The sequence below is a fragment of the Pteronotus mesoamericanus genome, unplaced genomic scaffold, assembly GCF_021234165.1.
Source record: "Pteronotus mesoamericanus isolate MK-2021 breed Mesoamerican mustached bat unplaced genomic scaffold, CSHL_Meso_final contig_50, whole genome shotgun sequence".
Classification (NCBI taxonomy): Eukaryota; Metazoa; Chordata; class Mammalia; order Chiroptera; family Mormoopidae; genus Pteronotus; species Pteronotus mesoamericanus.
Window position 1 is genome coordinate 27,567,632 of NW_026555186.1, and position 22,600 is coordinate 27,590,231.

General features: G+C 38.9%; 1 pseudogene; it reads right to left on the minus strand.

The window, feature by feature from the left end:
- Window positions 1-6,788: 6,788 nt before the first annotated feature.
- Window positions 6,789-20,624, minus strand: LOC129074495 (methyltransferase N6AMT1-like; annotated as a pseudogene).
- Between the last annotated feature and the right edge of the window lie 1,976 nt (window positions 20,625-22,600).

A 22,600-nucleotide genomic window follows, 5' to 3' on the forward strand; every position in this document is an offset into this window, starting at 1 on the left:
TTGTCCTTTGGACTTTTATGGAAGCTTCATTAATTAGACATGATTGATCAAATCATTGCCACTGGAGTTGTCAGTCTCCAACCCTTCTCCCCTCCCCAGAGGTGTGTGGGGGAGGTGCTGAAAGTTCCAGCCCTCTTATCATAAGGTTGGTTCACCTGGTAATTAAACCCACCCTTAGGAGCTTTCCAAAAGTAACCTCATTAACACAAACTCGGGGGTGGTTAAAAGGGACTTGTTACTAACAAAAGGTACCTTTATAGCTCTTGTCACTTAGGAAATTTCAAGGGTTTTCAAGCCCTGTGCCAGCAACTGATGAAAAACAAACACATGAACAAGAAATTCACAGAAGAAAAGCAAATAGCAATAAACATGTGATACCATTTTCAGAAGGAAACAAATTCAAATTAAAACAGTAAGACATTTTTCATGCACCCGATTATCTCAAATTTAAAAGATCGATATTATCAGTGAAAGATAGGATGGGGAAACAAACTTTTTTATACAACTGTTGGTAGAGCCTTAAGGAAATATCTTCAAAATTCCAAACCTAGGGATTTATGCTAAATACATGCTTACAATGAACACTAAGAAACACAATGCAATGATGTTTATTGCAACACTGGTTACAATAGTAAAAAAACTGGAAACAGCCCACGTGTCCATTCTATTAGGACACAGTCACACAATGAAACACAAGGTGGCCATTATAAGAATGAGGTAGCTCTCTATTTACTGACATAGAAAGATCTTTAAGACATATTGTCAAGTGTACAAATCAAATTATAGTAGTTTATGGCCATATTTTATAAACCAAAGGATTCATGATTTTATTATATATGTATATGTATATGTTACATACACATATATGGGAAAACCTGGAATAATAGATACTAAGCATTAATTATGGTTGTTTTGGGTGTGTACAGCCTATATCTCTAGAGCATTTGAATTTTTTCAGCAACAAATCTGTATCCTCAAAACCACATGATGAAGTGTTTAGAACTCTAGTTGGAAAGACTAGAGCTGACTTAATGGAAGAGCTGACATTCTGTGCCATCAAAAACTCTGAACTGAAGAAAATCTTAAAAGTCATCTAATTCGTGGTTTCCAAATGCAAACGTTTGTATTCTAATTGCACCAAAAGCACCAGGGAAACTTTTTTTAAGTATAGATTCTTGGTCCCCATTTTCCAGCGATTCTGATTCAGAATTTCTGCAGTGAGACCAAGAAACCTGTATTTTTAAAACAATCTCCAGATGACTCTGATACCAAAGCTGGCCTAAGGACCATTTAGTTCAAACTCCTACCCAATGCAATAACCCTCCCCTAGGGGCCTTGATGCAGATCCTTCAGAGACAGACATTTAATACACCTATGAGAACCTTCTAGAGAGAAGATTCCATGTGTCATTGATCATGTAGAGTCCCACCTGAGACCCCCTTGCCCCTGCAGGATCTAGGTTAAATTGATTCAAACCCTAACAATGTCATAACATGTTAAAATTTAAAGTTGTCCCTAAGACCTTTGCAAGTTTCAGAGAGGGAGCAGAGGGGGAGGGCAGGGCGGGGCCAGGCACTTCTCAGTGTGGCGTGGGCGGGAGCACCATCTCGGGGTTGGGGCTCACGTGCCTTCACATACCGTCTCAGTCTTGCACCACCTCGACCTCTATAAGCACTATGTTTGGGCATGGAGCTCTTGGAAGCATTCACAAGACAGCCCACAGCTGAAAAACAACCGACTGTCACCCTTGGCCCCAGTCAAATGAACTTTATATTCTTTTCCCTCACAGCTTCCCAAGGCTTAGCCCCTCACCTCATTCAGTCTCCTGCTTAAATGTCTTTTCGGAAAGGCCTTTCCTGACCACTCTATTCGCTCAACTACTTTCTTTGACTTTGTTTTTCAAAGCCATGGCACCCCCAAGAGCTGGCACACAGTGCACTTATTTGCATGTTAGTCCATTTGCATCTCTCCACTTATGTGCGCACCATGAGAGTAGGCACTCTGCCCATCCGCTTTATCCACTGCCCTATCTCCAGTGGCTACAATAGCGCCTAGTACAGAGGTTTGACTACTCAGAAATGTATACTGATTGATGGATGAATGAATGAGTGAATGAATGAATGATGTTTCATTCTCTCAAATCCATTCTGTCCTCCCCAGACCTGCCTCTATGCCATTCCCCTAGTTTCCCATTTCTTGCTGGCTTCCCTCTCTCCCCTCTCCTTTTTCTACCAACTCTTCCCTCTCAGGAACACAACAAATTTCTCTTCCTGCTCCTCCTTTTCTAAAAAACAGACTTTATTTTTTGAGCAGTTTTAAGTTCAGAGAAAAATTGAGCTTAAGACAGAGATTTCTACACCCCCCTACCCCTACATGCACAGTCTCTACTATTATCAAAATCCCTCTCTCCTTACCTTTTGATAGTTTTCCTTACCTCCTCTAATTCTTTAAAATCTGACATTTCTGCTCCAGCAGTCTCACCAACGCAAATTAGACTTTTTAAGGTATTTTCCCCCATCATTGACAGTTGTCTCCAGGGGAGAAATTCTGTGCCAGAGATAAAAAAATTATGTTTATATTCATTGAAAAACCCCCTTTCCGATTCTGCCACTAAGTGGCCTTGCCCCTCAGGAGCAGAAGAGAACATGTCTGTCTCCTCTTCCGCATGGCCACCCTAGCTGAAGATGCTTCTTCTGCCAAATTCCATGATTCTCAATGTCTGGTGCCATTTAGTCTGGAGGCGGGGCTCCAGGAGATCTGGTCATGTCCCGAGACCTTCAGGAGATAGTCAGAGTGTTATCCACAGTTGCTGACACACAGCCAACTGGTGTATATCTAGGTTTGACACAGGACTGGAAAGTTCAAAAGTTTTTAAGTTCCTGGGATAGTTAAGACAAGAAAAAGAATGTTTCCTCATGCTTCAACCTCTATAATGTAAATAAAATAATTTAGCAGCTTGGTTAAAATGACTCCATTTGATATTTCCCCTATTTCACTTTTTTCCTCAGGGTAGATAGTGTCAGGATTGAGTTAAAACACCCAGCTGGTGTTACAGGATTGCTTGGAGAGGAAAAAACTTCCACATAGTCAGTAATCAGAAAGGCCAGTGTGAAGTAGAGTATTGAGAATAGAGGGGACACACAGAAGTGTGTTTTTCTATTAAGAGTCTGCTTTGCTAATTTTTCTGTTAGATGAAAATCCCTTATTGATTGGTGTAGGCTTCCTATTTACTATGGCTTGCCTCTGTCAGTTCCAGCCGCTTTAAGACTGGATGGCTTACACAACAAATGTTTATTTCTTAGTGTTCTGGGAGCTGGGAAGTCTACGATCAAGGTGCTGGCAGATCTGGTCCTGGTTTGCAGATCTTCTCATTGCATCCGCCCATGGTGAAGAGCAGAGAGAGAGAGCAAGCTCTCTTTCTCTCTTACAAGGGCACAAATACCATCATGAGGGCTCCACCCTCATGACCTAATCTCCTCCAAAGGCCCCACCACCTAATATCCACATTTGGGATTATTCAACACATGGATTTGGGGGGGTGTAAACATACAGTCTATAACATGGCTCTTAATCCTTAATGTAGCTTCTCTAGACTACGATTTACCTTTTTTATTTCTTTAAATTTTTATACATAGATAATATATTTTCCAAGGTTCAAAAGCAAAACTCTACAGAAAAACACAGAGCCGTCTCATTTCCACCTCTAGCCCTCCACATTTTCTTCTTTTTATTTTACTTTTAATTTTCATTTATTTATTTTTAGAGAGAAAGGAGAGGGTCCCACCTTTTTCTTCTTTATCCCCCTGCTTTAAGACATTTTCTTTCCTGTTCTTTGTAAAAACAGGCAAAATGTCTATATTGTCTTTCCCTCCTTTTTTTTACATAAAATGTAGTTAACAATAAAGAATGTTTTGACCTTAGGTTTCTTTTCATTTAATATTTCACTTAACATACTTGCAGGTCATTTCAGATCAGTACCTAGGGGTCTTCCTCATTCTGTTTTCAGCTGCCTAACACTCTATTGTGTGGATGGGCCATACATAGTTTATGCTGGACATTTGGGTTGTTTTCAATTATTTTATGATTATAAATAACACTGAAAAGAATATTTTACATATTTCACTTTGCATTTGCACAGCATATTTGTAGGATATTCTTAGAAATGAAATTGATGGGTCAAAGTATTGTTACTTGACTTCTAACTTTGTTATACTATCTTTCATTGTAAAGTTTTAAATATTTTTCTATTTAATGTTTTTGGATTTTGTCATGGTTTCCTTGGCAGAACTTATTGGACCTTAAATTATAAAACTATTCTTTTCTATTTCCTCCAAAAATGCTCATGGACACACCAATACAGTGGAACCTTTGTTCTTGAACTTAACTCATTCTGGAAAACTGTTCAAGGAGTGATTTGTTCGAAACCCAAATCTTCTGTGTTTGTTACCTGAGAGACGCATGACTAATCATACAAGTATCAGCATGAAAGGATTGTCAGGTAGAGAATTGAGACCAAAAATTGTATTAGACAACTGAGACATTTTTTCCATGGACAACTTCATCAAGAACCAAATTGTTCAAGAACCAAGATGTTTGAGAAATGAGGTTTGACTGTACACACACATTTTTAATATATATGGATTTCAAATTGTTTGTGATGTAGGGATCTAATTATTTTCTCCCATAAAGATGTCCTAGAATACTTTGTGCCTCATTTTTGGAACTTACCACATTCCTTCTCCTTCTGCCTAGAAAGACACATTGGTGTCAAACATTAACTCTCCTACTAGACTGTGAGCTCCTGGAAGTACCTATCATTCCTTATTCTTTTTTATATACCTGATAGCTTCTACCACGGTCCTGGCTTATGATAGATGTGAAATGCTCTCTTGATGAATTCCACAGAAGGTATAGAATGGTGGCCTGATTTCCAATTTCAGTCATGATGGAGTGGGAGAAAATAGACTTACGTTGCCATTAGAAACAGTGCAATTTGGGTGGGATAAACTTCAAAAACTCCAGTAATATGAGACACTGGTATAAATGATTAAAAAAAAAAAAAACATCATTAGCGGTCTCTTACAGTTTATGAAAATTCTGGGTGAAACAAATCAGAAATATCCAAAAGCAGATTTTATACTATTGGTAGTGGATCACAATACAAATATATTGATGGGTGTGTGTTTCTGTGACTTCTTTAGAAACCAATACTTTATGGAGAGAAATTTCATTTATTCAACAAATATGAGACTGAACCAAAAAGTAACTCCTAGTATTTAACTGTTTTTTTTTTAATCTCCAAAAGCTGCAGTTTCATTTGGTTCCCTCTAATATGTATTGAACTCTGATTGTGCCTCAGGCAATGCCATGTTTCTTTCCCCTGGCTGCTGCCTTTTCAAATCCCTGCCAATTCCCAGGCATCTGAACTCCTAGGCAGTCTGAGGGAGACACACACAGATTCTCCCATTTTGCTCTGCCTGAGAAAATGTTTCCCTAATTTTAATTACTCAGGTACCATCTTTATGGTTTTAGTTCTATCTATATTCACTCAGTATTTTTTATAAGGCCTTACTCTGTTTCCTTAAATACATTTACTTTAAAAGAAAACTTTATATTATCTTACATAGGTAAACTAGTACCACATTACAAATGGAAAGTCAGGGATAAGCCCACATCAGAAAAAAACACAGAATTCAACCATGTGCTTCCTGCTTAAAATAACCAATGTCTTCCAAACACCTTTCCCAGCTGACGAAGTGCTGCGTGATCTCATTCCCGAACCACTCTCTCTGCTTCACCTCATTTAGTCCAGGCCCAGTGACCTTCCGCCTAGGCCCTGGGCTCACAAGCTCACTCTTCCTTTGTATCTGGCACGACCAGTTTTGGGGTGGATTTTTTTGTCATTCCAATGTCAGCGTAATGCCACCTCCTGGAGTAGTCAGTGTTGGTGTCCTGCCCAGGGACCACGGATGCCTTTTACTAGCCCTGTTTCACCGCTCCCTATCTTCCCCCAAACGCCCTGTGGCACCCACGGAATACTTTGGGTATAGTCTTTTTCTCAAAAGATAGTTTTTGAAAGCAAATTTAAAAATATTTTTAAAATAAAAATATTTTTTAAATTATGTATCATGCGTTATCATTGCACACATGCTGCCACAAAAGAGTGAAAGTGCCTCCATTCCTACCTGGTCTCTTCTGAGACTTTCCTATATACACATACAAAGCTATTGGTTTTTTAAAAATATACATATAGGATAATTGTGTTTTGTAGCTTGCTTTTTTTTTCCCACTCAACAGTACATCATGAACCCCTTCTGGTTCAGTATGTACAGACCCAACTCTTATTAAATGTCTGGATTTCACTCACGTTCAGTGTCATGGATATATACTGTAATGTATTTTACCAATCACTTTAATGATGGACAAGTAGGCTGACTTCCTTGTTTTGCTATTATAGGAAGTGCTGAGAAGAATATCCTTTCATATGTAATATAAATATCCTTAATATGTAAAATGTAAATTACATATAAGGTGTGTGCTCACTTGCACTTATGCAAATATTTCTGTAGGCTTGATTCCTGGGAAAAGAGAATGCCCTTCTGCCTTTTTCTATGAGACAAATTTCTGACAGTTTTACTTGTTAACCAAGAAATGACTTCAGTTTCAAAATATGGTGAATATATTCAGCTTCAATATATATTCATATATACTTCCTATATTCCATATATTATGTATTCATACATGTATTCAGCATAACATATTTTATTCAGTATACTATAGAACACACACTATATGTTAGGACTTGGGAGCTCTAGGGCTGGAAGGATTTCTTGGCCTGCTTGCCTTGAAAGTGCAGTAGTCCCTTGTAGACCTTCCATCTTCATTGTTTTCAAAATGTCTTTTGGATTGTTTTCTTTAATGGAAACTAAGTAGAAGAGTCCCCTTGGTGAAAGGAGATCTGGAACCAGTGGAAAGAAACTGTCTGTGGCTTGGCTACCATTTCTGCCACCAGCTGAGCTGCCTCTATTCCATGACTTCCTTCCTACCTCTTCAGGCAGCGGGGAATTTAACATCGGAAGATCAACTTTTTCTTCAATCTTAGTAGCAAGTCTTTGATCAAATCTGTAATTACGGATTGTATGTGAACTGTTTCAGCATCCTGTTTCCAGGTTACAAGCTGCTGCCTTAGGGCTGGTATCTGTGCACATGTTTAGAGCTTGAGGACATATCATAGAGGCCAGGAATGAGGCTACCACTCCAGACCCTGAGGCCCTGACTCTACTTCAAGCGGTATTTCCATTCCTGAGAGCTCAGCCACCGCGCCCTCGAGCGCATCCAGAAGCAAGAACGTGTCCTCCGCAGGCTGGAACGGGTGCTGAAGGAGCTGGTCCACACGCCCCTGCAGCGGCGTGGGGAAGCTGGGCGCCACCGTCTTTGTGCAGTCAAAAGATATTTATTAAATAGAATAGGTAAGTGAATGGGTCAATATACTTAAAGAATTAAAAGTAGTTAACCGATTTGAATAATTCATTAATTGATAATGCAGAAAATTTGTTAATTATCTACTTGATAGAATAGTTTACAGAACAGCATAGGATCATTTAACGAAAGGGAGCTAAGACAGGAAAATTTAGAGGAATTACAGGACTGGGCATTATAACCAGAGAGGGTTGTCCTGGTTGATTTAGCATAAAGGAAGAAGGAAGAGCTGCTTGTCTGGGAACTAGTGCAAAGGGAATATTTAGAAAAGACAAATTTAGAAAGAAAAGTTTATTTCCTCTTAGTATTTCTTAGGCAGACCTGTAAAATATTAGTTTTGTGTGCAAGGACTGAGCCTTGAGAAAACACAAAACACAGCACCAGCCTCTGGCGACCATACTTGGCAGGTCATAGAATGGCTGTAGATATCACCTGAAGGGCCAATGTAGCTGTTTCAGATGATAAAACTCTTCCTCTCCCTGGCCCCTGTGTCATTTGATTTCTGTTTCCCTAGACTGAGAAGAGCCTCCCCGGATGGAGGGCTGTGAATCATTTGGCTGCACAGCTTCCTGTCTGCCCTCCTCCCAGTTCATTGATTGGGCTGAGTGCTTAGCCCTGATATTCCTGCTGAGCAAACTGCCTAAGGACTGCTCTTTCCTCCTCTGCTCTTTCAGCCATGAGTGCACAGGCTCAGTTCTAACAGATGAGTTCCAAGAGTCATGGCATTAATCTAATCCAGCGATTTTCAACCTTTTTCGTCTCATAGCACACATAAACTAATTACTAAATTTCTGCGGCACACCAAAAAATATATTTTTTGCCAATGCGACAAAAAATAGGTATAATTGTGATTGACTTACAAAAAATAATAGTAATTACCTATCCTTTTTGCTTCAAAGTGACTTTTTAAAAAAAAAATCAGGTGCCTATACTTGTATATAAGGATTTCTGGTACCTAGAATTAACCAATCAGATGCGACCTTATTATGCAACATACCCAATAAGAGGCAACTCTATTATATCACCTATATATTAATGGTTCAAGACAGGGCATTCACAGTTATTGTTGTGTTGTCGTCACTTTTTTTTTAATTTGGCAACATAAGGGAAAAGAAGTCAGTGCCCTTGACTAAATAGTTAAGTGTTACATGTTTTAAAAATCTTGTGGTCACACCCACTGAAAATTGCTGATCTAATCTGTTGATTGTGCTTTTTCTGAAAAGACACATTACAGTGTTGCAAGGTGTGGAAGATGCTGATCTTTGTAAGGAAACAGAGATTGCAAAAAGATTCTAGCCCAGACTGAGGTGCCCTGTTGTGGAGAACCAGTGTCTCATGGGTACCTGCCACCACTTCCTCAGTACTTCCTGCCCGCTTGGGGTTTTGGCCGGTACCCAAGGCACCTGTGCTCATTGCACCACACTTGAAGTGCTGAAGGAAGCTTGGCACTGTAAGTGACAAGGAAGGGGAGAGGAAGAGAGGCAGGATTCAGGGATTCTGCTCACTCACGGCCTCCACCAGCCTCCTCCAAATCTTCCTGAAGTAACCATTCACTCTATGTAAATACTGGTTTCTTGCTATGTAAATGTGGCTTCAAAATAAGTACTCAACATTTCTTCCAACCATAAGGCTTCCCCTAAACCCCTTCTGGAAAGAATTTCTGAATCAGGGAACAAACTGGCATAGCATTCTTCCCTAAGAGAAGTCTTATGAACCAGAGTAGTATGTTTGACATCAGTGTACATACCAGTATCTTTTTTTTTTTTTTTTTCATATTCCAGGCATATGAAAGACTGTACTTCTCAGCCTCTTTGCAGTTGGTCAGGGCTGAGTGATTACCTGTGATGGATAATGTAATGACACACTTCATTTCCAAGCTGAGACTGTGAAATGCCCAGGCGTGATTCTCGAGGCTCTTTTTTGCCCCAGCACGGCAATCGTGGAGAAAGCCTTAGGCTGGAATGGAAGGCCCGAAAGATGAGGCAGCCTGGATAACGCAGTTACCACACAGAAGACGACTGCCCTCGTGAGCTGGCTGGACCAGAAAGGACTTTGCATGAAGAGAAATACACTTCTGTCGTTGTATTTAGTCTCTAAGATTTTGGGGTTGTTACTGCAGCATAATTTCGCTCCTCCTTACTAATATAAGAAGTAATGTTCAATGGAGTGACTGTTAATTCTCCTCTGATTCCATCCCTCCTCTCTTTTAGCCAAATACTATTTCCCAGGCTGGACTGTCTTCCAGTCCTCTCCAGTCCAAGTTGGATGTCCCTCCCAGGCCTTTCTTCCACAGCCAAACCACCCTGAGACCCTCTTCAGTGTGGAGTTTATGCTTAACCACACAAACCTTAGGACACTGCAGACCCTAGAATCTTCCTCTGCCACATTAGCCTAAGCAGGACATTCTGCTGAAAACATATCCAATTGCTTCATGAAACAAAAAATATAAAGCCCCATGGAGCATTAGTTTTAGTATTTAGAGAAGAGGGAATATTTGACTCTCTTAACTAAATAAGGATTTTTACCTGGCTAAATTGTGAAGTAGGTCAAGCCTGTTTTTCTAGGGAAGAGAAGAACTACTGTCCCCTTTTCCATGACACCTATAAATCAGTCTCCTTAGGACTAAGAATGTTGGTGTAAAAATCATGGTTGCTTTTTCTTTTTCTGTAAAGTTAACACCTAAGCGCCTGGAGGCTCTGCCAGTGATCCAAACTTGTATGCCAATCAATTGCACAGAAATGGCCAAATAAAATGGCTTGCTGTCTTGCGACTTGCTCCATCAGTCTGTCTGAAACTTTGCACTTCTGTGCAGTGAGTGCTAGGAAGAATGCTAGGGACTTAGCTGGATCTTCATTCTCTCTACCTCTGAGCTGTGTCACAGGAGATAAGCAGAACAACGTATCCTTTCAGAAATCTACAAAGAGGACCTTTGAAGTTAATGAAGTAGATGTCACTTGAATGTTATGTCCACTTGGTATTTTAACTTAATTAGAAGGAAATAAGAGAAAGTCTCACTACAGGAGCTTAAACAGTGAGCTGTTTGATGATTTCTCCTTGGCTTACTATGTTAGAGCTTCCAAGGCTGCCCAGAAGATGAGCAGTAGTAGCCCTCAGAAAGTACCAGATAGGGCTCTTTATCAGCTATAAAGAGGTTGGAAGGCAGCTAATTATTAGAAAAGACTCTCCAAGCAAAGAGTCCCCAGGGCAGAGACAAAACTGAACTTACCTTCTGTAGAAAACACTGATAGTTGCCTTAGTGGTCTAACCTGTTAGCTACCTGTCCAATATCCTGTCTCCCTATCCCCTTCCTTCTCCAATTCTCTTGGGGTAGCCATATGTTGGGTAATAAATCCTACCTACATATAAGCTAATCAGAACAATACTGTTTCCTGCTTTCTCAGACTCACTTTCAGATAAGAATAGCCTCTCTATGACCGATGAGATAGGAAGATCAGTTGGAGAGGGGAGCTTCTGGGAGAATACAGGGTCTGACAGAAGTAAGTCCTGCTTGAGTGCGGTTGGTGGGGTAATAATATGGGTGTAATAACCTTTAGTTTTAATATGAACACTTCACCTAAAATGTCATATGGTGTGCTTGAGTGTGATATTATTATATTACAGAATTACATGCTTATGATTTTGTAATAAAAGATTTTATAATAAGAAAGTGGCATTATTTGTGCTGAACCCTGTATTTTGCATTTGTAATGAAATGGACAAGCATGGCTGGCATTAAATCCTGCATTACATGTAAAGATAACGCTCAGTGATACAGTAGCCATTTTGTGATGGTTAGGCCCCAAGAGTGAGGGAAAGTTTCAAGAGAAAGATTAGGTGGCCCTCCCAGGACTTCTTCTGGCTACATGGAGTGACAGGGATCAGATTTATCCTTTTACCTGAAATGAAGATAAAATAAGATAAAATATATGAAATGACAAATACTGTATTAAGACTCTAGAACATCAGCCAATGAAAAACAATGATATATAAGAGGCTTGAAAAAAAAAAAAGTGAGTCCTATGATTACTCCAAGATTACAGACTTAATGGAGTTTCCAAGGTGTGAAGCAGGGAAGGGGAATCCAGGCGGACCCCAGCAGATGCTCTGAGTTGAGGTGATAGAGCCAAGTGTCCGAGGAGACCACAACAGCTAGAGTTCATAGGACAGAGCACCAGAGAAGAGAGGGCCACACCCGGAGATCCAGAGATCTGCAGGGGGTCTTTCAGCCAAGTACGGATCAGCACATGCATTTATGAAAATTACCTAACGCCAAGAAAAGAACCGGCTGAATCAATTAAGGCATTTTGCCTGACCATATGGGATGGTCAGTTTTATTTAATTTCTATTAAGTTAGAAATTAATAGCAGAAAGATCTCAGAAAAATCCCAAAATATGTGGAAACTAAATACTTTCCTAAATAGCCATGATATCAGAAAAGAAAATTAGAAAGTAGCTTAAACTGAAAAAGAAAAACAACCCAACAACATATTAAATTTTATGGGATGACACTAAAGCAGTACTTACATGGGAAGTCATAGCTAAACATCTATATTAGTGAGGATGAAAAATCTTAAAATCAATAGTGTAAGTTTTCATCTTAAAAAACTAGAAAAAGAGCCAATGAAACTCAAAGTAAATAGAATAAAGGAAATAATAAACATCTAAGCTGAAATCAATGAAATAGAAAACAGAAAAAGAAATAGAGAAGATCAACGAAACCAAAACCAGCTCTTTGGAAAGAACAATAAAATCGCTAAATCATATTAGGAAAAAAAAAGAAAGAAGACACAAGTTACTAATATCAGGGATGATAGAGGTAATACCACTACAGGTTCTAAGATAATAATAAAATACTATTAATACTTTTATACAAGAAATTTGATACCTTAGGTGAAATGGAAAAATTCTTAGGAAGATACAAATTGCCAAAGCTCACTCAAAAAGAAACAGGTAACCTGAAGAGCTCTTTGTCTATTCAAGAACTTGAATTTGAAGTTAAATATGGTCCAATAAATAAAACTTTAGTCCAGATAGCTTTACTCATAAATTCTACCCAAATTTAAGAAAGAGACAATACTAATCCTACAGAAATGCTTTCCAAAAAAAGTGAAGATGAGGAACGTATTTCCTAACTCAATCTATAAGGCCATCGTTATCCTGAAACTAAAACCAGACAAAGACATTACAAGAAAACTACAGCTCATTAGCCCCCATGAATATAAGATGCTAAATTCTAAACAGATAATAGAAATGAGATTGGTTTAATATTTGAAAAATCTATCACTGTAATTTACTATATAAACAAATGAAAAAACTCTATAATCTCAATGAATGCAGAAAAAAAATTAACAATATTCACCATCTATTCCTCATATAAATTCTCAGCAAATTAGGAATAGAAGGAATTTTCCTGAACTTTATAAAAGTCATTTAGCCCTGGCTGGGTGGCTCAGTTGGTCGAAACATTGTCCCATACACCAAAAGTTTGCAGGTTCGATTCCCATTCAGGGAATGTACCTAGGGTGTGGGTTTAATCCCTAGTTGGGGTGCATTTGGGAGGAAACTGATGTTTCTCTCTCATATTAATGTGTCTTTCTCTCGTTCCCTTCCTCTCTCTCTAAAAGCAATAAACATATCCTCATGTGAGGATTAAAAAAAATTAAAAGTCATTTACAAAAATGTACAGTTAACATCATAATGGTGAAAACTGAACGCTTTCCTGGTAAGATCAGGAATAAGACAAGGATGACCACTCTCAACACTTCTAGTCAACATTGCCTTTAAGGTTCTAGCCAGCACAGTCAGGCAGTAAATAAATAAATAAATAAATAAATAGCATCCAGATTGGAAATAAAGAAATTAAAATGTCTATTTACAGACAATATGATCTGTAGAAATTCCAGTGAAATCTACAAAAAAAAGCTATTAGAATTAATAAATGAGTTTGGAAAAGTTGCAGAAGACATGCACAACATATGAAATCAATTGTATTTCTATATACTAGCAATGGACAACCAGATAGTAAAAAATTTAAAAACAATACCAACTACAATAGCATTAAATATATGAAATACATAAGGGTAAATTATAAATCTAACAAAAATGTTCAACCCATACTGTAAACTTTATTAAAATAAAAATTAAAAGATGCAAATAAATGGACAGAAACTGTGATCATGGGTCTGAAGATTCGTACTTGCAACATCATTCTCCCCAGTCTATAGATCTGATGAAGCTCAACAAAAATCCCAGAAGGCTTTTTTAATAGAAATTGACAAACTGATTCTGAAATTCATATTGTAATGCAATGCCCCTCAAATAGCCAACCATCTTTGAAAAAAATTTGTATGACTTATATTACCAATTTCAAGACTCATAAAGCTACAGTAATCAAGACAGGACAATGCAAAGGTGGACAAATAGTTAGATGGCACAGAACGGAAAGACCAGAAATAAACCCATACATATATTGACAACTTATTTTTCACAAAATTGCAAAAGGAATTGAGTAGAAATAGCCTTTTCAACAAATGGTGTTTGAACAATTGAATATGCATAAGCAAAATGAAAAAAACTGCTTTATACCTCACACCATATACAAAATTTAACTCAAAATGGATCATAGACCTAAATATAAAATCTAAAACAATTTTTTAAAAAGCTTCTAGGAGAAAACATAGGAAACCTTTGTGATATTATGTTACACCAAGATTTCTTAGACAAAACACTGAAAGCATAACCAATTAAATAAATAGCTGACAAGTTAAATTTTATCAAAATAAAAAAGTCTGCTTTTTTGAAAAGACACAGTCAAGAGAATGAATAGGCAAGCCACGCACTGGAAGAAAATATTTGCAAATAATATATCTGATAAAAGACATTTCCAGAGTACACAAATAATTCTCTAAACTTGATAATAAGAAAACAAACAACCCAATAAAGAAATGGGCAGAAGTTTGGATAGACACTTCACCAAAAAAATGTAGGTAAATAATCACATAAAGAAAGAATCATTAGGGAAAAAATATTAAAACAATAATGTGATACCATAATATACCTATAAGTATAACTAAAGGAAAAAATGGGAAAAAAATGACCATACCAAGTGTTGACAAGAATGAAGAAATACTGGAACTCTCATACACGGCTGGTGGGAAGGCGAAATGGTGAAACCATGTTGGAAAGAGTTCAGCGGTTTCCTTAAAAAACAAGAACAAAACAAAATAAAATATTTACTTACCATATGCTCTAGCCATTCTATTCTTACCCAAGAGAAAAGGAAATATATGTCCATACAGAGATTTCTACACAAATGTTCAGAGCAACTTTAGTGGTAATAGTAAAAAACCGGAAACAACCCAAATGCCCTTCAATATGTGAATGGATAACCTATGATGTATCCATACAATGGAATATCACTTAGCAATAAAAAAGAATAAACTATTGATACATGTGACAACATGGATCTCAAAATGATCATACTGAGTGAGAGAAGTCAGACAAAATGAGTGTATATTGCTGATTCTATTTATATAAAATTCTAGAAAATGCAAACTGTAGTGGCAGGAAGCAGATCAGTGAGCGGCTGGTTGCCTGAAGCGGGTGGAGAGAGACTGGAGGGAGGAGTTATAAAGGGGATGAGGAACCTGTGAGGGCGATGGGCATGCGCTGTTTCATGAGTGGTGTGATGGTTTCATGGGTATGGACACATCAAAATTCATCAGACTGTTCACTTTAATTATGTGGAGTTTATTCGGTGTCAATTGTACTGCTATAAATCTGTAAAAAATAAAAAATGTTATCTTTCACACTGTTGAACCATTCAACCAATTGTCTAGCTTTGTATCACGAAATACTTGATTATGGGAGAAAAACCTAGTAATTACACCATAGGGAGTCATTTTTCCCCCATTTGCAGCTGGAAACAAAATTTACTGCTACCTTTGTCCAATACCTTGGCTTACTTAACAAAATCCCAGAAAATTTAAGCTTGAAGGACCTTGCATATTAGCTGTTCAAACTCTCCTCCACCTACCCACCACTTCTACCACTTTAATTATTATTATTATTATTACTATTATTATTATTTTACAGATGAGGAAACAGTAATCTAGAAAAGCAGAGGGACTTGCCCAGGACGACTCCTGGTCTCCTACCTCCTGACTCCCAGAGCAGGGCTCTTTCCACGAGAGCACCCTGCAGTCTGCCTTTTCAATTTTAAATTTTATTTCCTTAAAACAACAAAGAGAAAAAACTGCAGAGTAGAAGTTTATGCTTACAAGTGGAATTACCTAGAGGAGCAACTGTATGTTTTATAAATGAGGCAACAGAGTCCAGGAGAGACTCTGTGGTACAGGAGAGAAAGGTGATATTTTCCCCTAGAGTCACAAAGCAAACACTAAACACTGGTCTCTTGAGGCGAGCACAGGAAAATGACACCACTTGCCCTAAATAATTCTCCGACGTGGACTTTCTTCCAGGAGTCAGCCTCTGCCTCTGTTCACTGTTCCTCTGAGTGCACAAGCCTGGAATAGCATCGGACATTTTTCGATCCTGATGTTTCCAAGGGTTTAAAATTGAAGTGTAAAAATTCAGTCAGTTTGTGCTAGTTGACACTTTTTAAATGGCATGACTGTTTCTGTAACTGCAAACTAAATTTATTTTAGATTAGGCTTAGTCATGAAGAGCTGGAAGTTTGTTTTATTCCATAAAAGTTCTCATCTTTGAGCAAAGGCCAAACAATAAAAACCCTACCTGAGGCAGAATGAGAAAATGAGTATTTCACCAAGCCATGGGAGGCTGAAAACCTTAGTGAGTTCACATGCTATCAATAGCCAACGTGTCAAACTAAAGTTAAGAATGCATTGGGTTGGCCAAAAAGTTCATTTAGTTTTTTCTGTAAGATGGCTCTTGTAGTCCTTAGTTGTCTTTAACTTCATGCAAAAGAAACAATTTTGTTAGATTGTATTGTGACAACTGCTATATCAGCATGCATTTAATAAAAACATTAAAATTGGTGAATTTTTGTGCAGCCATTTTATTATTGAAGAAGGAAGAGGATATGCAACATTTTTGGTGTATTATGCTTTATTATTTCAAGAAAGATAAAAGCACAACTAAACCCACAGAAAAGATATGTACAGTGTGTAGAGGAGGTGCTATGACTGATCGAAGGTGTCAAAAGTGGTTTGCAGGGGGGTGGGAGGTGAAAAAAAGTGGTTTACGAAGTTTCTTGGTACTACTGATATTTTTGCCAAATAATTCTTTGCTGTGGGGCTGTCTGATGCACTGGAAGATGTGTAGCAGTACCCTGGCCTCTACCCACTAGAAGCTAATAGCAGGAGACAGCCAATATACTCAAAATATCCAAATAAATAAAGTTATTGGTGAAAATGAAAATGTATCTTTTATTTTACAGAAATATCTAAACAGACTTGTTGGCCAACCCAAGCTTTCATCTGTGTGGTAGCTTATTTTTCCAGAGCATGGCACCAACACATATGCCTTATGGAGAACTTTCCAGGCAAAGGAGGCTAATTTCTACTATTTTTCCTTTACAGGGCTCGCAGGAGATGTTAGAAAGTCAAAGCAACTTGGGGAACAGCTACTGACGTGATTACATTTTGAAAAACACGAATGAACTACGAGGAAAGATGAAATGAATCACAATCACTTAGCCTCAGTGACAAGTTCAGAGGATACTGACTCTCCACCGAGTATTATTTTCTAGCCTTTCTGTCCAAGTTCTGCTGGAACTGTTCGTAACATTAATTACACCGTATGGCAGACAGTGGTAGTTGCCTACCCGATATCCATTCCAGTTTCTTCCTCATAAATAGGATCGCAATTTGTTTAGGAGTGGCGGCGTGCCCAGCACAATTACTTTTCCCCATTCCTTTCAGCACAGGCTGGCCACTGACACTCATCTAGAAAGCATTCCCCTTCTTCCTGCCCCCTCCTCCACACCTTCTTCTCTGTCACATGGACAGGAGGTGCAACAGCCACCTGAGACACAAGTAACAAGTATGAGGAAGACATACCAAGTAGCCAATTACCTTCCAGAAATTCTGTTTGTTTCTCAGACATCTCTATCACAACATGTCCAGAAGCGAACTCAGGATCTTCCCATTTTGACCTCGAGAATTTCCTATTTTGGTAAATGGCATCTAAAACTTGTCAAAAGCTTGGAACTTATCCTCAACCCAGTCCCTTCACCCCCAAGTCCTCATGATTCTACCAACCAAGTACTTCTTTACAAACTCCTTGCATTCACCTTTTCCTTATTGTGGTAACATACACATGACAAAAATTTACTGTTGTACTGTGTAAATTTGGTCACATTTAGGACATTCACAATTTTGTGCAAACACTACCATTATCTTGTTCTAAAATATTTTCATCACCACCCTCTGCCCCCAAAAAAACTCCTGCCCACTAAGACATACTTACTGTTCTTTCCTTCCCCTGCCTCCTGGTAACCAGTATTTGTTTTCTCTCTCTAGAAATTTGTCTAATCTGGATATTTCATATCATATAATATGTGGCTTTTTATGTCTGGCTTCTGTCAACAATATTTTCAAGGTTTACCTATGTTGTAAAAATATTAGTATTTTATTCCCTTTTATGGACTAATAATATTCCATTATGTGAATATACCCTATTTTGTTTATCCATTCATCAGTTGAGGGATATTTGAGTTGTTTCTACCTTTTGGCTATTGTGAATAATGTTGCTATGAACCTTTGTGTATAAGTTTTTGTTTGAACCCCCTTTTTCAATTTTGGGGGATACTCGTGAGTGTGGAATTGCTGGGTTACATGGTAATCTACATTTCACATACTGAGGAACTTCCAAAAATTTTCAATAGCTGCTGTACAATTTTACTTTCCCACCAAAAATTGGAGGGTTCTAATTTTTCCCTATCTTCATCACACTTGTTGTCTTCTGTTTTAATTATAGCCATCCTAATAAGGAAGTGGTATCTCACTGTGGTTTTCACTTACATGTCCCCAGTGAGTGATGACATTGAAGCTGTTTTCAAGAGCTTGTTGGTCATTTTTACACCTTCTTTGGAGAAATGGTTATTCACAGTTTTTGTCTATTGTTTAATTGACTTGTTTGATTTCTAGTTGCTGAGCTGGAGGAGTCTTTTATATATCTGGATATTAGACTCCTCAGATACAAGATTTCTGAATATTTTCTCTTCAGAAAGAATATGTTCTGTGGGTTGTCTTTTTGCTCTCTTGGTAGTGTCCTTTGATGAGCAAAATTTTTCATTTTGATGAAGTCCAATGTGTCCATTTTTTCTTTTGTTGCATATACTTTTGGCATCTTGAATTCATGTTTAATTCATTTGCAGAGCAGAGCAATTTAAGTGCTTAAACTGATTATCACTCCCCTGCTTAACACCTTCAATAATTTCTCATTGCACTTAGAATAAAGTCTAAAATCCTCCACATGGATTACAAGGCTCTGCCTAATTTGGTTCTTGTCTTTCTCTTCAGCCTCATTTTCCCACATTTACTCTGACTTTCTTTGCTCTTGGTCTCTCAAGTATGCCAGGCACTCTCTAAATCCTAGGACCTTCTTACATGTCATTGTTCCTGTCTGGAAGAATCATCCTCACCTCTTCTGTATTAAGCTAATTCCAATTCATCCTTTAGATTAAATGTTACCTTCTTGGGAGGCTTCCTGAACCCCTAGCCCCTAACTTTTTCCAGCCAGTGAAAGGTGGAGTTTTGCAAGATGGATGATAAACAGCCATTATTATAAATTAAATGACATAAACACAATTAAACACATTATATTTAAAACAAATAATAAACACTTGAAACTCATTGCATCCTAATTATGATATTACATTGTACTGTTACCCATGCTCTGGAGGCCATCTGTAAGTACAATGCGCTGGCCTGCTACTGTGCATCTCATTGCAACTCTTGGTTGCTGATGGAAATAACTTGAAATCAGCCATGGTGGGAGAGTATTGTGCAAAGGCTACAAATCAAGGGTCTTTTGGGGAGTATGTGTTGCCATTCTCCAGGACACTACCATCACATCTCCCATTACCTGCTGAACTTTTCTGTTTGGTCTTTTCTATGCTTGTAATCTTTTCATTTATTATTTGAAATAGAGTGTTGAATGTCTGTATTTCTCACAAGAATGTGAACCCTATGAGGGAGGCAGTGGGGTACTTGTTGATCCCTTTTGATTTTTGTATTCTCAGTACCTAACACAGTTCTTAGCACATGACAAATTCCTAATAATTTTGTTGCCAGATTGTCAACAATGCTCAAGAAGAACATGCCAACATTTTAAATATAGACAGATTGAATGCAGGGATTCGAGGAGAGAATGAAATTTTTCATATCACTGACTGGGCTACCTATCTTGAGGATTTACATATTGATGATCATTTAATTATGTTCTAAAGTTTACCAGGCTTAAACATTTCTTGGATGCCTTTTAAATTAGAAGATAGTTAGGGGTGGCCAAAGGCGATTTTCACCTTGGCTCTGTACAGGCAAACCCTGTGTGTTAGTTTCCTAATGCGGTTTGCAGTTGTGTAACGCCAACCTCTGCCCCCAACTTTACAGTGTTGTATTTTCTCACTGGTCTTCTTTTAAGGACATCAGTCATATTTGATTAAGGGCCCACCCTACTCCAGTATGACCTAATTTTAACCAATTGCATCTGCAAAGACCTTATTTCCAAATAAGGTCACACTGAGGTACTGGGGGTTAGGATCTTAATACATTTTTTGAGGCACAGTTCAACCCATAACACCCTGCAAATATTTCCTCCTTCACACAGGCATGCCCAGTGCATTTCAACCAACTGGACCCTGCAGGAGACTGCAGCTTGTCTGTGCTGCTTCCTGTGTTCAGACTATCCCGTGGGCTCTTTACTTCCTCTACCCACAGAACTTGCCCTTGCCCTCAGAGGAGGGAGTCCCCAGGATCTCAAAAATTATCCTGAGTCCAAATGCAGTCATTAGGTTTTCTTTTGTTTGAGGATTTAAACAAAGCAACCCACCAGCCATAATTGTCAGCACCTGGAAGCTGGCATCGAGGCACAAAGGCACATTTAGCAACCCTTGGCTGGGATACCTGAGAAGAGCGAGTCGATATCTGTACCAGCCCCATGTAAGCGTTGAAATGCCGACAGTGATCACAACCCTCAGGACACTACCAGTGACAGGGGAGTTGGGGAGAGCTAGGCCTAGCTCTCCATAGATGTCATTTCTCTAGAGAAGCAGGTTATATTTCTACATCCCTCTGGGGACATTTACCTTCGGTAAGTATTGCTATAGATTTAGCAATTGTAGTGCTAGAAAGATCAAGATAAGTTATATAAATCACCCCCTTATTTTATTTAAATGTTTTTAATGTCTTGATTTTAGAGCGAGAAGAAGGTGTGTTGGGAAGAGGGAGAGAGACATTGGTTTGTTGTTCCACTTGTTCATGCATTCATTGGTTGATTCTTATATGTGCCCTGACTGGAAGTCAAACCTACGATTTTGGCATATTGGGATGACGCTCTAATCAACTGAGCTACCCGGCCAGGGCATCTGCTCTTTTATGTTATAAAACCAGAAGTCCAGAGAAGTGGCCCAGTGCCCAGGTTCACAGGTTAGAGTGCTGTCTCCCCCTGGCTGGGCACCCAGGCGAGTGCTTGGCCGGCAGCTTTGCAGCGTGAGGTCCATGATGCAACGGCCATATCTTCTTCCCTTTGTTCAAAGTTAAGTCTAAAAACCCCAGGGAGGACTATAGGGAGTAGAGACAAAGCGGGCAGGGGGGTCTCATTATTTACTTGTTATGCTGTATTTTCAATGAGTGTTAATTAGCATGTTATCGAGACTCATGGGGGCAAATATTTAAAAATAAAATGAAAAGATTTGAGAAGGGTTGCTTCTGGGTAGTAGGAATTGAAGATCATGAAGGCACTGGGGAAGTGACTGTTACTTTGGTTCAACCTTGTATTTCTATTTGATTTTGTAAACTTTACTCACATACTACTTTGATAAATATATATATGGAAAGAGACCACAAACACCAAACATATTCCTGGCCCAAATTCTTTCCTACTCCTCAAGGGGCAGGTGTGACTAGACTACCCATGAGGCCAGCGCGTGGGGCTCCGACTCCGAGGGGTCCGCGCAGGTCCAGAGCATGGCCTTTGAGCGCTGCAGGTCTGGACCTAATATCACGGGATGCTAGACCCCCTGAAAACTTGAGGACCCTGTGTAGATGTATGGGACTGTACTAGAAGGCCCATTAGTAGTTTACGATGAGAAATAGAACTGTGGAGGATCATGGGAAACTCACGTTAGCAAGTAGACACAGTGTCTTCTTAACAGAGGAATCTATTCGAGAAATCTAATTACATTCGGAAGGCTGCTTGAGAAAGAGGGACTCCAAGTGAAGGGCCTTATATAGTCCTCAGAAGTATTTTAGTCAGACTGCAAGAGCCTCGTGACTCACCCTGCTCCTGTAATAGCTACCACAGAGCAGCGATATGCAATCACTGCTGGCAAGGGCAAGATATGCAATGTCTTCAGCTTTGCAGGCCGTCTCTGTCACAGCGCGTCAACGCAGCTGCTACTCAGCATCGCCAGATGGCTGCGTCCCAGCAGAACTGTACCTGGACACCCTCAGACTTGAGCATAGTGAGCAATGCCCAACAGATCACCTGGGAGGCTGACACATACTGATTTTCTGACTCTTTTCTCTAACTTTCTTTATTTCAGTCATTTTTTACAATGTCTTTAAACTCTGAGACTAGAGAAAAATTGATCTAATTTTAGTTCTAAACAATAGCATCTGGGTTAGGTGAATGGAAGCATCTTAGAGTCAATAGCGGATCAGCCCCCAAATCAGCATGCAGAAAAGGCATTTGGGGCATGGTTTTTCACAGAGTCAATGGGGCCCCCCAATGAGGAGTGTGAGTCCCATGCCTTTCAGGAGAGCAGATATTCCTTCCTTCCCCAGCCTCTGTGGGTTTGGTCATCACTGTTACATTCTCTTTGTCTTTACCCAAATGGTACACCTTTGTGATACATCATTATAAGCACCTTGTGGACACGCAGCTTTCCTCTGAAAAGCATTTGCAGTGTTTGGGA